The sequence below is a fragment of the Megalobrama amblycephala genome, linkage group LG1, assembly GCF_018812025.1.
Source record: "Megalobrama amblycephala isolate DHTTF-2021 linkage group LG1, ASM1881202v1, whole genome shotgun sequence".
In the NCBI taxonomy this organism is placed as follows: Eukaryota; Metazoa; Chordata; class Actinopteri; order Cypriniformes; family Xenocyprididae; genus Megalobrama; species Megalobrama amblycephala.
The window spans coordinates 25,757,062-25,774,502 of NC_063044.1; the positions used below are offsets into that span (position 1 = coordinate 25,757,062).

Genomic DNA, 17,441 nt, shown 5'->3' on the forward strand with positions numbered 1-17,441 from the left:
AACTCAGAATATACATTGAACTATTGCATTTTTGTCTGAAGGTTATTCGATGGCTATTGCAACAATGTCAAGGACCAGCTTTGCTATTCTAGGAGCCCCGAGATACAAACATAAAGGACGAGTCTTTGTTTCACAACTCAGAACCAATTATTTTAAACAGCCGCTGGACTCTCCCAAGGTTGTTCACTTACTTTTTTTGGTCAAAACCATGCATAAAAACAGTATTATTAGATATGTCCATCTAAAGTTGCAATATACCAAATCATTCTGATGACAGACTTTGGCTCAGGCATTTCAGAATGACCAAACCAACATTTGAGATGCTGTGCACTGTTGAGGCAGAGTCACATGAGGGTTTTTTTTTTTTTTTTTTGCAGGAATTTATGCGCATCTTGGCCTTCATTCCAACATTTTTTTTTTTCCCACACGATATCCCAAAATGTCAACCCAATAGGTGGTTTTCAATATACAATAACTGCAATAAATAAGCAATTGCAGTGGTTGTAAAGCAAAATCAACTCTCTACAAAATGACACTTTCACACATTGAACAAAACCAGTAAAATGACCAGTGTTAGCATGTACAAATCCAGAACCGGCTGATGTCGAAATTGTGCTTTGGACCATTTGTAAAGTTTAGACAAAGATAACGAAATCAATTTACCATTACATCTGTGAATAAAAATGAAATCAAATTGGACAAATAGTGAAACTAAAGAAATAATTGCATTTTTTTTTCAACAATTGTTCAAATAATGATATAACCATACTATGAACGTTCACTTGGTCTAAAGAGTTTAATGTTAAGGATTTGGTATATTTCTGTTTTTATACACATATGATGTGAAAGCTGTGTTTTTACATCTGAGGAAATCTTAATGGTAAAAGACGAAACAGCAGATCCAGTATATTTACTGAAAAATGCATTTAGCCAATTTACAATAAATAACAAATTAACACCATATTAGCTGGTGGACAACTAGTCCTATGCCAACCAGTTCACTATAGGGCAGAAGCAAACTCATCAATTAAAAACTGACTGACACAATTTAATTAAACTTGTGTAGTCACCTTTTTAGTTTTTTGAAGAAACAAATTGAATATTTAATATGCAAATATTTTTTTACAACTTCCAAGTGTCTTTAGGGATGGTGCAGTTGGTAGTGGCAGCAGTGAGAGTTGTCTCAGCATTATGTACATATACATTACATGAGCCAACTGATGGTCTTGTCAGAACAAGAACGCTCAAAGCATAAACTGTACAGAATCAAGTTACGATCAGCAGGGAGTATAGATCATTTTAATGTTCAAATTTCTTTCTTTTCAGCCTCAGATTGGCTCATATTTTGGAGCTGAGGTGTGTGTGGTGGATTTGAAAAAGGACTCCATTACAGACCTACTTTTGGTATCGGCACCAACATACATTGAGTCTGACCGGGAGGGCATAGTGTTTGTTTTCATCTTCACACATCAGGTCAGTGATTATTTGAGTTTCAATTAACAAATAAAACTTTTAAAAAGAGTTCAAGTAAGAGTGAACTTACTCTTGTGTTTGTTTAATCCAATTTCTTCTCTCTCTGTTATATCTTCACAGTTAAACTTCATTTTTTTCGGATACACTGGTGGGCATGTCAGGTCAGAGGGGTCGGTTTGGCTCTTCTCTGGCCAGTCCAGCAGATCTGAATGGTGATGGTTTCATGGATGTGCTGATTGGAGCTCCTTTAGAGGAGGATGGACAGGGCAGCATCTACATCTTCAACGGGAGAAATGGAGCGATCAATTCAAAATACTCACAGGTAAAAAAGATGTGGGCTGATGGCAGTTTAAAGGGATATTGCACCATTCTGTCATAATTTATTCAACCTCAAGTGTCACCTTTCTTGCATTACCTTTCCTTGACTCACTTCATAGACTCTTATATTGTAATATTTTTTGTTAACTCTTTCATTCCCTCTTGAATGAAACAGAGGATTGTTGGATCGTCTGTGCGACCAGGTTTGCAGTTCTTTGGGATTTCATTGAGTCAGTCTTCTCTAGACCAGAGTCAAGATAGCCTTCCTGACATTGCTGTTGGGTCCAAGGGAGCAGTTCTGCTTCTCAGGTCTGTTTTCTGTTATAAAGAACTAAAATCTATACAAATACAGTTTCAGCCATAATCATTCATATGTGATATATGTGGATCATTCAGGTCCAGACCCATCATGCTCTTGGAAACCAAAGTAACTTACAACCCAACCAAAATACCAACCAGTGACCAAACAGACTGTACAAAGCCATTGCAAAACACCCTGACAGTGTGCTTCACCATGAGTGCATACCAACATCGCATAACAGGTTTATTCCTAATATAATTGCATAGTTTTTATGTTTATACATCACATATCGTCATATACTCTGTTTGAGGTTTGTAGTATTCTGGTGTGCCCTTAAAATCCGGTATTGTTGCATTGCTAATATTTTTTGGGCTTTTATGATCAAACACATTTTCTAGGTTTGGCTGCAAATATTAATTACACCATAACGCTGGATGCCAAGCGACTGAAATATCGAGCATACTTCTTACTTAAAAACCGGCTCCACAGTGATGTGATGAACATTGGGCTGCAGGAAGTATGCAAAAGTCATGCTTTCTTCATAGAGGTAAGCATCAAATGTCATTTTTGTTTTGCATTTATAAATAGATTTTTAGTGAATGTGATGATACTAGGCTATAATTTAGGACTAAAAAAAAATCATTCCTGCTTCTTATACTTAAAACTCAGGCATTCAAACTTCATTATCTTCATTTCATACAGTTTTGTTGTAATGTAACTTTTAAGGACTTGCATTAAAAAGTGTAGTTACAAATGACCGTCTGCTGAAATTCCACATAAAAACATTTAAACAGAACACACACTATTAATTATAACTTGATTATTTACACAGCAACAAGAAAATTAACAGGATGTCAAAGAGTATGTAACCTGATAGGATGAAAATAAAGAGCAAATGATCTATATATTGTGTTCTTAACTGTGATGAAACTTTAAATGTTTAATATTATATTCAATGATTCAATATTCAATTATATTATTCAGTGTAATATTATATTTAACATTTTAAGAAATATGATGGGGATATAACAAGAAACAAATGCAAAGCAAGAATGACCATAAACCATAGAAGTGACCATGAAGTATAACCATAGAGTTTTGTTAATAACATCTCTTATAATTTCTTGTTTCCATAAGGCTTGTTCAGATGATGCTCTGAACCCGCTGTCCAATCAGTTAAATTTCACATTTGAGGGTCTTCCATTAACAAGAATGCAAAATTTGAGACCAGTACTGCTGCCAGAGATAAAGACCTCCACAGACCACAATGTAAGAGTTCATCTGTGTTAAGAGCAGAAGTTAGCAGAACTTTATCACATATGAACAATTCATTAATTTTTCTGTGCCCTCACTTTTTATAGCTAGATTTTGAGATAAACTGTGGAACTGATAATTTATGTATTGACGACATCCGAATGGATTTCAGTTTCTCTGGGTGAGCAAATCATTTGCTCTATTTCTGAACCGAAGTATTAAAAGAAATGAATATTTCCAAATCATATTCATGCTTATGAAAGTATTTCCGAATCTCTCTTTGGTTTCTGTGATCCAGGGCTACAAACATAGAGGTTGGGATAATGCAGGTGATCAACGTGACAGTGTTTGTAGAGAACAGAGGAGAAAACTCATACAACACTCTCTTCACCCTCAAATACCCCTTTGGACTTTCCTACAGGAAATTCACATCTAAACAGGTAAACATAGGTGTAGCGGTTGTTCCTCTGCATTGTGTTGATTTTTGATAGTGAATAAAATAATTTTCCACACAAAGCTGGTTTTTACCATAGATGTTTTAATCTCAGTGCCTGTGCAGCAAAACAAGTAAACAGACAGGCACCGTTATCCACAAATGCTCTTATTTGCCTCTCCTCTCTGATGGCATTGAAGCAAAGAGGACGAACTTCCGATTGCGCTGCGTTTTGAACGCCTTACCTACGTATGACGTCAGCCGACGTACATACTATATTTAATAAAAGCACGCAACATTTTCAAAATAAAATGCCCCAAAACAATTAATAAAAACAAATAATATATATATATAAAAAATAACAAAAATGATTTATAATCTGGTGTAACAAACATATCCCTGCTACATCCACCCCCACTGTTTTACACCAGATTATGCATTACATACAAAGTCTTGCTAAATTAGCGAAGGATGTCACATTCTCTGAAATCACATTAGATTCGTTCAGTTCTGAACTATCTCTTTCGAGATTAAGGAAACCCAGGGTAGCTAATCCCCAAATAACCCATAGAAAACCATGCCTTGTACATAGTTCTACACATGACACCAACAATGTACCGTTAATGTACTCATTACACTCCCATTTAACAAAAACAAGCAGAAAAAAAATGAAAGTCTTTTAACTCTTTAACAAACCTATTTGTTGTTCTCAATTGAACAGTTCAAATTTCATGAATTTCATACACTCTCTGAGTTGACATTGACTGTATCAGTCTGTTAACAGGCTTAATCAATCTCCCAAATCTTGACCTAAAGCCATCTTGTAGACCAGAGACTCTTTCATTCTCCTGATCTTGCACACTGGACAATGTCATAGGAATTTCTGCAACAGTTGAAGTACACTCATCAACTTCAGAAACACAGTCATCACTTAGAACTGCTGATACAGAAGAATCATCAGACACCAATGAACACCCAGATAAAATAGAGTTGGGCAAGTCGTCCGACTTTGCGTTACACACAGGTGCTCCAGACATCTCAGAGTCACATTTCACAACTGTGTCACCAATAGCTTCACTCTCATCAGCATTAGTGCACTCCACAGACTCTATTTGTGTCACATCTGTGGCAGCATCAAGATCTGCAACCCAGCGAGAGGTTCGATCATCACTCTGAGTTTGATCATCTTCATCACCTGACACACAGACAGTGGAATCCTCGACATCATCAACACCATCACTACCATCATTACAAGATGGCACCGGGAGGAAATTGACAGGCATCAACAGATTACGATGTACGGTTTTGGTACGACCTGTCCCAGGATTTCTTATCTGGTAAGTGTTCAATGCACCCCTTTTTCCCACAATAACATACACAACTTTTTCCCATCGGTCAGCTAACTTCTTTTTCCCTCGCTCACCCTTATTCGCAAGGAGTACTCTGTCACCCAACTCAAGAGAATGACCTTTACTCTTTCGATCATAATACTCTGCTTGTTTCGCTTGCTGTCTTTTAGCATGTTCTTGTGTGATCATCATTGCTTCTCTCAAGTCTTTCTCAAGAGACTGTACATACTTGTGAACATTAACGGTCTCATTATTCAGCATGACATTTTCGAACAGGATGTCCACTGATAATCTTGGTGTTCGGCCGAACATCAAGAAAAACAGTGGAAACCCAGTGGTCTCATGTCTCGTACAATTGTACGCGAAAGTAAGAGTGTTCAGCATCTGCGGCCACTTAACTTTAGATCTCGGAGGCAGCGAACGGATCATATCACCCAGAGTACGGTTAAATCTCTCAGTTTGTCCATTACCCATTGGATGATATGGGGTCGTGTGCGATTTACCCACACCCGACAATCTCAACAACTCGACCATAAGGGAGCTCTCAAAGTTTGCACCCCTGTCAGAATGTATTCGCTGTGGAAACCCATAAATACAGAAAAACTTGTTCCACAGGACACGCGCAACAGCTTCTGCAGTCTGATTTGGGCACACATAAGCACAAGCGAGCTTTGTGAAATGGTCAGTGACAACTAACACATCAACCGTTCTGTTGTTGGAATCCTCCGCTGACCAAAAGTCAATACAAACCATTTCAAGAGGGGCACTCGTGTGAATTGATACGAGTGGAGCCCTTGCCTCTGGTTCAGGCCTCTTACTCAAAATAGACCTCTGACACTCATTGACGTATGTCTTTATGTCTTCCTCCATAGACTCCCAGAAGAACCGCTGCCTAGCCAACCAGAGCGTGCGATGCTGACCCTGATGACCAGCGTTATCATGCACTCCCTTCAGAACAGTACATCGAAGAGCTGCTGGCACTACAAACTGGTAAGTATTCTTCTTAGAAACCGGATTCTTAGACACTCTGTATAAGACACCCAACCTTAAGACAAGTTTACCCCATTGGCGTAGTATTTTCACAGTTCTTTTAGACTCGAACACTTTTTCTCTGCGAGATGGACGTCTGCCCCTCTCCACAAAGAACTTCACTCTATCAATCGCAGGATCCTGACTCTGCTTCTCCAGCAATTCATCATGAGTTAGGCTGCGGAGCTCACTCTGCTCTACGTCTACCAAACTCTCTAAATGCTGAACATACGACATGCTTCTAATGGCTGCACCATGCTCCCAGTCACGGTGAGAATGAAGAACAGCTGACAAATCTTGGTTAGACACTTTGCCAGTAAGGGAAGTGTACCCTACATACACATTTCCACCTACATTCACAGGCTCTGACAGCCCATCCACCACTTCACCATCCTCACGTTCACACGACAAATGGAACATGTCCTGCACCTGCTTGACAGCAACAGACTCTGCTTCATGCAGCAAAACATCGTAAGGTGTCCTCGTCAATCTGTGTAAAATTCTCGAAGTCGCAAACGGTTCCCTGCTTAATGCATCTGCCACTATATTTTTCGGACCGGGGATATACTGAATATCAAAATCGTAAGGCGCCAGCTTCGCTACCCACCGTTGTTCACATGCATCCAGCTTGGGCTTTGTGAGGATGTACTTGAGTGGGTTATTATCAGTCCACACAGTAAATCTGTGTCCCCGCAGCCAGTGACTGAACTTATCACAAATAGCCCACTTCATTGACAAAAACTCAAGTCTGTGTGCTGGGTACTTCGACTGTACATGATTCAAAGACTTTGACGCAAAGGCAATAGGCCTTGCCACAGCACATCCCTCCTGAACCTGCGACAAAACGGCCCCGAGCCCACTAGTGGAGGCATCCACAGACAACAGAAACGGCTTTGAAAAATCTGGGTGCGCAAGCAAAACCTGACTCACCAAGGCAGACTTCAAACTCTCCAGAGCAGCTCTGCAGTCATCAGTCCAATCTGTTGGAGAAAGTGTACGATTTCTTTTCATTCGTTTTACACCCCTCCCCACTATAGGTCTTTTCTGTCCTGTCAACAGCTGAAACAAGGGTTTAGCCAGCATAGAACAATTTTCTATGAAATGCTGGTAGTACACCACCATACCTAAAAAGGATCTGATTTTACTCGTTGACGGCGTAACACAATCACTCTCCATCAAATCCTTCTCAGATATATTCACTAGGCATCAATTTTCGCTGGATCACTGGCCACCCCCTCTTCAGACACAATATGACCCAGAAATTTTACAGACTTCCGCAAGAACCTACATTTTGATGGAGACAATTTCAAATTGTGGTCTTTTAGACGCCGAAATACCATCTCCAGCCTTTCCAAGCTCACCTCTTCTGTCTTTCCGAAAACTAACAAATCATCTAAATAACAAAGAAGGCTCAAGAAATTCTGGTCACCAAACACAGTCAACATCATTCTCATAAATGTTGCTGGGCTGTTACAGAGTCCCTGGGGCAAACGATTGTATTCATGGAGCCCCATTGGCGAACAGAACGCCGTGAACTTCTTGTCATCTTCGTGCAATGGGATGTTATAGTACCCGGAAGTCAGATCCATAGTACTAAAGTATGCGTTCCCACCCAGCGCTGCAAGAACATCTGATTGGTGAGGAAGAGGATGAGCATCCTTCACCGTGCGTGCGTTTAACCATCAGAAATCAGTGCATATCCTTAAATCACCATTTTTCTTCCACACTAAAACCAATGGTGACGCATACTCACTGCTCGACTTCCTAATGATCTCCTTGTCCTCCATTTCATCTAAAGTCTCTTTCAACTTCAAGTAATGAGCAGGAGAAAGACGCCGGTATGGAAGACGAAAGGGCCTATCGTCGGTAACTCTGATACGATGACAAAAACCTTTCGCTTCACCACAGTCCAAACTGTGCCTGGAAAACACACACTCATATTTTTCAATGAGATCTACCAACTTGTTCTTCCAAAAGGGAGACACTTCACAATCCCAGACATTCAAGTCGCTCAGCCCCAGGTCATCCAACCTGCTGTCACCTATCAAACTTGCTCCAGATGTAGAGCCACCCACAGTAAGACTACCACATGACTTGTCAGAACGTACCGCACCTACATTTTGACTAAGCACTCTGTCAGTGGTTTGATCAAGGTCCTCCAAAGCGACGCAAGGATACACATCGGCCACCTTCGCATTTTTCCTCAACACAATTTCTGCATTGGTCGGGTTGATCATCTTTACTGGAAGCCAGCCATCGACCCTCAAAGGTGAAACAACCCTCCCAATCAGCACATTCCGATGCGCGCAACGTGAAGTACTCGGTTCAATGACCACTGTGCTCCCTACTGACAGTACTGACCCTGGAGGCAAACGACCCCAAACAAGATGTTCACTCCTTGGCTGGAGTGTCACAGCTGACCTCAGTCTCAGAGTACCCACCTTGTCAGGAATCGAATCACCCCTCCATCTTTCGATACAAGAAAGCATGCGTAAAAACTGGCCATTTTCAGATTGCACAGTCGAGTCAGGTCTCTTTACCACTTTCCAAAATTGGTCTGTACGCTTCATCTGACTTATTAGAGGTTTCAAGACATTTGTGCCAAGTATGATCGGGTCCTTTTGACCCCTTACAATCAGAACTGGGACAATGAAACTGACCCCGTACACTTCAAGCTTCAGATTGCACACACCATCTGGAGTAGTTTGTTTGCCACCACAACCCACCAAGACAATATCTGAAGAGCTCAGGATATCCTGGTCCAGCACCCCAGCGTCTCCAAGTTGAGGAAGAACTTCCGCACTCAGAGTGGTCGCCATGGAGCCACTGTCCAACATCCCCCGAAGCTCAACTTTGTCCTGTAGTAACACACTTGTATAAAATAAACTGTTACTTTGATCAACTTGCATGCTGTTCTGGAAAATGACTGGTTTTTTTTTGCCAACACTCTCACAGAAGAAGGAATATACAGACTCAAAATCATTCTCAGAGGAATTACACAGCCCCACTTCGCCCTCTGCCCGAAGGGAGCTGTCTAGTTTCCCTGAGACGCAACTTTGTCATGCTGACCGGAGCCCACCCTGGACGTTACTCTATGACTGTCGCAGCTGTAGCTCGCGTGTCCAGCCGCAAAACACTTGAAACACAAATTATACATTTTACAATGAGCAGTCGTGCTGTGCTCACTGCTTTGACACACTCTGCATTCTCGAATCTTATTGCCCGTTCGTTTAGGCCAGGGGCCTTGTACAGACTGAGTGTTGCACACTAACGCTTTTTCAAGCAAAGACAGGACTTTGTCCAATGCATTCTCGTCAGCTACGCCCCCACCCTGTTCAGACTTAGACGATGAGACAGGCACATCCACGTCTGGCTCTGAGACAACCGTGGTGAATTGTTTGACAGTGTGATTCGTCAACTTACGTTCCCTTAACAACTCGTCAAGCTGCTCCTGCACCTCAGATGCATTCCATGACTGTACAGGCTTACTCTTAAAAACGAAAGCTAACTCTTTGTCAGGGGAGTTACGAATGAACATTACGGCTACCTCTTTGCTCCTGTTATCCAGAGATCTGCCTTCCCATCTTAAACTTTGCTCTGCAACATCCGCTGCCTTGTTTAGTCTTATCCAAAAATCCCAAGTGGTCTCTCTGGGATATGGTCTCACAGAATAGAAGTCAGCTAATGGAATACCTGAACTGCTCTGGTCCCCAAAGTGCTGCTTCAAAACAGAAAATACAGAGTCAACAGAAGGAGTTGTAGAACCATTGCGCAGCCATACTCTCATTACATCCCTGGCCCGCCCCATAACTCTGTTCATTATCTCATCAACCAGTTCAGACTCTGTCACCTCAAGTTTGTTTAAATACACCCTCATCATGTCTTCCCATTCCATGACTGAGTATTTGTCCGAACCGTCTCCTCGAAAGTGTGGTGGTGCGGAAACCTCAGCTTTCAGGATCAAGTTCATTTTTGACGCGTCAATGACAGTAGTATTAGAGGGGTCAGTCACATGACCACTGACACCTTCTCGGAACTTCCCTGCAGATGGATGATTAGAAAAGTCAGGCCTCATCATACTCTCTCTAATTGATTGCCCAATCTCAATACCAATTTGTTTTATGAGGTTACTCATCTGACCAGACATTTCTGACTCATGAGGAGCGAAGTCATAGTTACTGGCTGCAGCGATTGGACTACTGCACATTTGGACTCTGTCATCGGGGGAAAGACCAATTGCTCTACCCCGACCCGTACTACAGTACTCAGGATCTTCAAACAGCTTTGATCTGTCAGGCGTATTCAAAAGACTGCCCCGCCCTCTACCAGCTGTAAACGTGTTGTCCCACCCCAAATCACTTCGTTTAGCAGCCATTTCGCTCAGGCGTCAGAATACACTCTCAAAACACAAAAATATTAATAAAACAAAATAAATCAATGTAAAAGAAACAGTTTAAATTCAGAAAAGTGAAGGAAAAAGAGAAAAAAAATTATTTGACCTTAAACCTCATATAAAGCTCAGTCCACTTTTTTTTTCAAAAGTCCTCCTGTCAAAAAAAAAAAAAAAAAAAAGTCAATTGATGACGTGAAGTACCTTCATTTACAGTTCAGACAAAACAAGTTAGGCGGCGACACTCCTCGATGATCCAGCACGCTGCTCACTCGATCCACCTTAGACACAAATCACCAGTTTAACAGTCTGTGTTACCCACCTGCGTCTTCAGCGTTGAATTTCTGCAACTCAGTTTATCAGCAGTCTCCTCCTCGCAACAGCTCAATCCGTCAGACGTCCAAACGCCGCCGAAGAAACAGCAACAGATGACAGAAGCTCCGTCCTGCCTCCAGCTCCCCTCATCGGTAGTCACACACCACGTCAGCAATCCCGGCGGTCGACAACGATCAACCAGCCGACGGGTCACGGCACCAGTTTTGTAGCGGTTGTTCCTCTGCGTTGTGTTGATTTTTGATGGTGAATAAAATAATTTTCCACACAAAGCTGGTTTTTACCATAGATGTTTTAATCTCAGTGCCTGTGCAGCAAAACAAGTAAACAGACAGGCACCGTTATCCACAAATGCTCTTATTTTGCCTCTCCTCTCTGATGGCATTGAAGCAAAGAGGACGAACTTCCGATTGCGCTGCGTTTTGAACGCCTTACCTACGTATGACGTCAGCCGACGTACATACTATATTTAATAAAAGCACGCAACATTTTCAAAATAAAATGCCCCAAAACAATTAATAAAAACAAATAATATATATATATATAAAAAAAATAACAAAAATGATTTATAATCTGGTGTAACAACATATCCCTGCTACATAGGCACATATGCTGAAACTGTATTAATTAAAAATGAAAACAATGACATTTCTAAAGCAAAATAGCTATGAAGATGCAATGAAGTTTTGAATAAGCCACATTAAAATGATGGCGTGTTAGAGTTCCCTTTTGAGGGGGAACTCGCGCTGCGTCAAAGCACTTAAGGCTGATTTACTTCTGCGTCGAGTGTACACCGTAGGTGTGTTCGACATCGGCTGCGGCTGGATGCAACCGATCGGCGAGAGTAGCGTGTGCAGGCGGGGAGGAGCTGAAAACGGAGACGTGAAGTCGGACACTTTCTGCTCGCGCTGTGTTTGCATACTTTATCACAGCTGAAGTTAAATAAATGCAATATTTGACTAATACACGGATGTTTCAGAGACATTTTCATTCAAAACTTTATGTACTGCTTACAGCGTCTGTTTTTACAAGAATAAAGTTCAACATAAGCATATGTTATTTAAATAACAATGTAGTGGGGTCTTTGTTTTTTATCCGTTTTATTTTGATAAACATGACACAATATAACATCGCGACTACATGAAAAGATCTTTAACTGTTATAAAAACACAGATTTTTGAGCATTACTGGAGCTGAAGGCGTGACAATAAACACGAAACACAGGTGATCATTGTCATGCGGTGAATCCGGCCAATCGTGAAACAGCTGTGTCGTCATCAGCGCTCGTGCAGCTCCTCTTGAGAAACTGCGCTGGCTGCCTCAGGCGGCTGATCTCGAATCGCTCTCGCGGTACTTTGAAGCCATACGTCACAGTCACATGACGTCAGCGCTGTCTCAAGTCGGACAAAATTTCTAACCGGCATGCACTGCTTCAAGTCAGCCGCCGATCGGTCTGTGCGGCGCTGCATCAAGTCGAACAAGCCTCGTAACTACAGCGTAGGCTGTGCGTAGCACGCGTAGCATACGACGTAGCCTGACGTGCACCTCTTCAAAAATGTAACAACGCGTCAATTCTACGCGGACCGCACGCGCTCTGATTGGTCTGCTAGAACCTCTCCCTCAGGTCAAAAAACTGTCGCGGAGCAATAGGAGAAGAGCGAGCACTTTCAACTTCCATATGAATGAAAAAACACTCTGTTTCAGGGGACACATACAGTCAAACTGCAACAAAAGTCATTACCTATTTGCCGTTTCTGTTTGTAAGCTTCTCTGACAACGTACATGACGAGCTGCTTCTTCTTCGGCTTTTGCCTTGATCCTCAACATGAACGTGTACACTGCCTCCTAGTGGTCTGCGTGCACATCGACATGGACAACGACGCAGAAGTATAAATGAAGACAGACGCATAGCCTACGTTAGATTATGAAATAACATAAATAAATTTAAGCTGTAACTGTCATGCCATATGGAAATAAATTCTCAATTGGTTAACTTTATAAATGTATTCTTAATCCATGGTCTGTCTGGGTCTCATCTCATGCTTTCTATTCCACGCGCAACCGCATAGTAAACACTCCTGAGGTAAATAAAGTAAAATAAAAAATGACAGAGCCTCAGCTGCTTTTCAACACTTTTACTTTAGCAAATGTAACACTCATCGCCATAACCATTCATTCTTTCGTTCATATAAGAATAACAAAATGTATGAATACTCAAAACGCATACGTAAATTCCTCCATCGGAGAGACGTTTAAAAACTCTTTCAACGGCTCTTTCTGCTTCATCGTAGTTCTGACTGGTGACGCGGTGCGCAATAGCAGTTGGGTGATTTTACCTTTCTACTTCCTGTGAAGTGATGTATCGATGTTCCCTTATTCCCTATGCCATTCGCAGTGCTCTTCGAACTTAACATGTTTGTTCCTCTCGGATTGGAATATCACTTAAGATGGCAGAATACCCTGTGAAGTCCATTTCGCAGTCCACTTACGGTCGAATGGAACGCTCCTTCGATCACACACACGAGCTGTGCGTTCTCTGTCTGGGAAGAGCAGGCATGGTAAGTGCCTATGCAAACTGTGAGCGTGTTCCTTTAAGAACGCTCCGTTTTCGCCTGGGTCTCTTCTTGAGGGAAGAAAGTTCAGCATCTGGGCCAAAGAATATACACTAACAAGAAGCGACAGTCAATAGAACATTCCATTGCAACACCGGCACCCAGCAGCGGCCCTGCGTTTCCGCCATTTTGGGGTGAAAGCAAGTCGGCAGCCCAGTTTCTGTATTATTTGTGAAAAGATGACTAGAATCTTCAATCAGCTTCAACACATGCGGTTTTTCTTTTTATCCTATCATTTCTTTGCAGACACTGCATCACATCCTATTCACCCACTGCCCCCTAGTGCCTATATGCAGGAACTACATAACACATCAGAATTACAAATTTATATTCAACAGCTTGAATATTACATCCCCCTTTTTTGAAAGCTTGACATACTATGTCAGTGAACAAAATATTGCAGCTGTGCAAATCCTTAAGTTATAACATACCAATTCAACAATCAGTATACAGAAGAACAACAATATAACAACATATCAAAAGTAGTAGATTTCTTTCTACCTTTAGTGGTAGAATACCTTTAGTTAAGTTATACTGTACCTTAAGAGTCTTTGTAGCGCGCTAAGAGACAATGTTACCGGGAAACGCAGCCCAGGTATGATTTTAATGCAAGCTATTAAAATCTATATTATGTATACGCACAGATAATATAACAGTAGGCTATATTAGTCAATATTTTTTTATTAGGTTAAGCAGTGATTGGATAACGTTTTTTTTATTTTTTATTTTTTTACATTTTTAATTTAAGGCCCACCCACAATTGGTCTGGCCCATCCAAAACTGGAATCCTGGTGCCGTGCCTGGACCACACTGAGCTGTGCGTAACGCCCACAGACGTGAAGTGAACGAGACAGAGGCTGTCCTGTACTGTCTGAAATGGTTAACTCTGTGGCGATGCATGTGCAAAACAGATTTAACTAATCATAAAGTCAATCAGGATACATAACAAAGCCTACTATAGGCCCCCCCCCCCCCCCCCCCGAGATGTAACCTGAGATGTTTATTTAACTTATATTTTTAAACCATGTAATGCAATGCACTGAAATGTAAGTTAGCATGTTTTACGTGTGTGTGTGTGTGTGTGTGTGTGTGTGTGTGTCTGTTGAAATATTTCATTAACATTCTGTATGAGCAGGGCAGAGTGGAGTGTGTGTCTCTGGATGCTGAGCGAGGAGATACTCTGGGAAAAACCACTTGCCAAATCAGTAAACCCATCCTCAAGGGAAACACTCAGGTCAATAATCACACCGCTGACATGAACATTTGCTCATGTGGAGGAATGCATTTTAATGGTTAAACTTATAATCATTATTTTGCTCAAAAATTATTAATTACAATTGTTCTCATTTGAGACATTTCATTTTACATTTCATGAGAATTATTGAACTTTCACATAAACACAAATCAAGAGAACATCAAGTCATAGACACGGTTTATTTTATAGTCAAGATTCATGTTTATATTTATTACAGTTAGTCCCAGAGAAGGTTTCCTCACTGATTTAGTCACAGACGGGCAGTACAAATACTTCATTCATTCATTCGAGCAGAATATCACAATGGAGATCACTGAACTCCAACACACACATCTGCCTGTATTTTCAGATCAGCAAATGGTTGTCAAGTTGGGAAGATTTAGTAAAGCACTTGTTGAATAATTTATTGATTTAAGAGGAAAGCTCTGATTCGGGTATTTAAACTCTCGACATCTGGCAACCCCAAAGCATGAAAGCTCATGGAGACTTGTTACTGATACAAGAACACGGAAATGTAAACAAACAAACAATAAAATACTATTTATTGTCCAGCTCTACTCATTTGCATATATACACTCATTTACTGACTTGATTACTTTTAAACTCAAAGCAGTTAAAGAATTAGTTAACACCATCCTAGGTGTATATGACTTTCTTTATGATGAACACAATCTAAAAATATTAATAAATATCCTGATGCATCTGAGCTTTATAGTGGTAGAAAGTGTTACCAAACGAGTAAGATCTGAAGAAAGTGTCTCCATCCATATCCATCCATCATAAACATATTCCACATGGCCCCGGGGAGTTAATAAAGGCCTTCTGAAGCAAAGCGATGCATTTGTGTAAATAAAAAAAAAATCCATATTTAACAAGTTTTGAAGTATTTATTTATTTTTTTTTAGAAAATGAGCGAAGGTTTCTCTAGATAAGATTCTTATTTCTCGTCTGGGATCATGTAGAATGTTTTGAAGCTGCAATGAAACTGTAATTTTGATCTTCAACCATTTGGGCTCCATTGAAGTCCACTATAATGAGAAACATCTTAGAAATGTTTTCATCAAAAACCTTAATTTCTTTTTAACTGAAGAAAGAAAGACACGAACATCTAGGATGACATGGGGGTGAGTAAATTATCAGGAAATTTTAATTTGAAAGTGAACTAATCCTTTAACCCCCCAAAGCCTTGTGGAGTATGTTTATGATGGATGGATGATTAAGACACAGGAGGCTTGAGGGTGAGTAAAGCTTGGGGTATTTTGCATTTGAAAGTAAACTAATCCTTCAACAAACACTTTTATCCAGAACAACTTTCATGTGTGTGTGACTGTTCAACATGTTCTGTTGTCATATGACTTACAACAACTTTAGTTAGTCCGAAATTTAGTCTTATTCTGGCTTTTTTGTTTAAATTCTAGGTTGTGTTTGACATTACATACAGTATTAATAAAGAAAGTACACTGGGCCAGAATGTGACGTTTGCTGCTGAGGTCACGAGGTATGACATCATCTTTGTGTGCTATAAGTTGTTTGAGTGAAGTCAAAGCGTGAAACAGCCTTTGACCTTGAGCTCTAGGAGGACTCTCACATGATCATTTTATCAGAAATGGATAAATGATACTAATAATCAAAACCTCCATCTCTCACAGTGGAAATGACAAACACTCAATCAACAGTGAGTTTAAAAAACAGAAAACCATCGATGTCAAATACGCCATCTATATTGCCTTGATAAGGTTAGTGCTCTGCTCCATGTTTCTGTATAAAAATAATACCACATTTTCTATTATCCTATACTGTAATATTGTCTTTTTCTTTCTTCATTTTAAATAAAAGGCATGAAAGTTCCACCATCCACATTAATTTTACTTCAGGGAAAAGGGATCTTATGAAACCTGTCCAGCAGATAATAAGGGTATTATTATAATTTTTTTAAATTTATTATTATTATTATTATTTTTTTTATTGTAACTTATATTTATTTTGATAAAAGAAGAAAATACTGTACATAACTCTTCCTTACTTTATTTTTCCTCTTTCAGGTTCAGAATGACCTCAGAGAATTAATTTTCAAAGTGTTCATCAGAGTACCAGTGAAACTTGGTGATAATGACATCTGGACTAATTCAAATCTGCAAGTGTGTGAATTTATTTCTTATTTTATAAGCCATACAGGTATACTGATAATTGTAAATAAATAATTTCGGTATGATGTAGGGAAGAAAAATGGCATCCCATCCTTCACCCATAATTGTTTTGAAATTTGTTTGAAAATGAAGGGAAACTTGTACTTATGTTTGAAACCAGTGTTCTGAACTAGGGGGCCTCAGCAAACTTACAAGTAGGCCTCAGGATGATGTAAAAGTATTTAAATTAATAAAATATTACTATGATATTAACATAATCTAACTTTAATTAAATCAAGATGTAATTTGAAAATTATATTTCTTTGTATTTTCCCTCAATAACCATTGTTTTTACTGAAGAACAAATACAGATTATAACTTCTGGAATCACAAAATTAATATACTTTCATTAATAATCTTTCCTTTCCTTTCTTTCTTTCTTTCTTTCTTTCTTTCTTTCTAAAGATTTATGGCTGTAAAAGCGAGAACATGGAGAAGCCTGTTATCACCAATTTTGCAATGTTGGACGTTATTAAAAATCATCGTGTGGTGGTTTTACCTCATTGTT

General features: G+C 40.0%; 1 long non-coding RNA gene and 1 pseudogene across 1 annotated transcript; both read left to right on the forward strand.

Moving 5' to 3' along the window:
• Positions 1 to 17,441, forward strand: part of LOC125265760 — a 28,219-nt pseudogene that overhangs the window by 5,754 nt on the left and 5,024 nt on the right.
• LOC125265769 lies at positions 3,959 to 11,422 on the forward strand. Its single transcript, XR_007184347.1, has 2 exons — positions 3,959 to 5,116; positions 6,001 to 11,422. It is a non-coding gene; the product is annotated as an uncharacterized LOC125265769 (long non-coding RNA).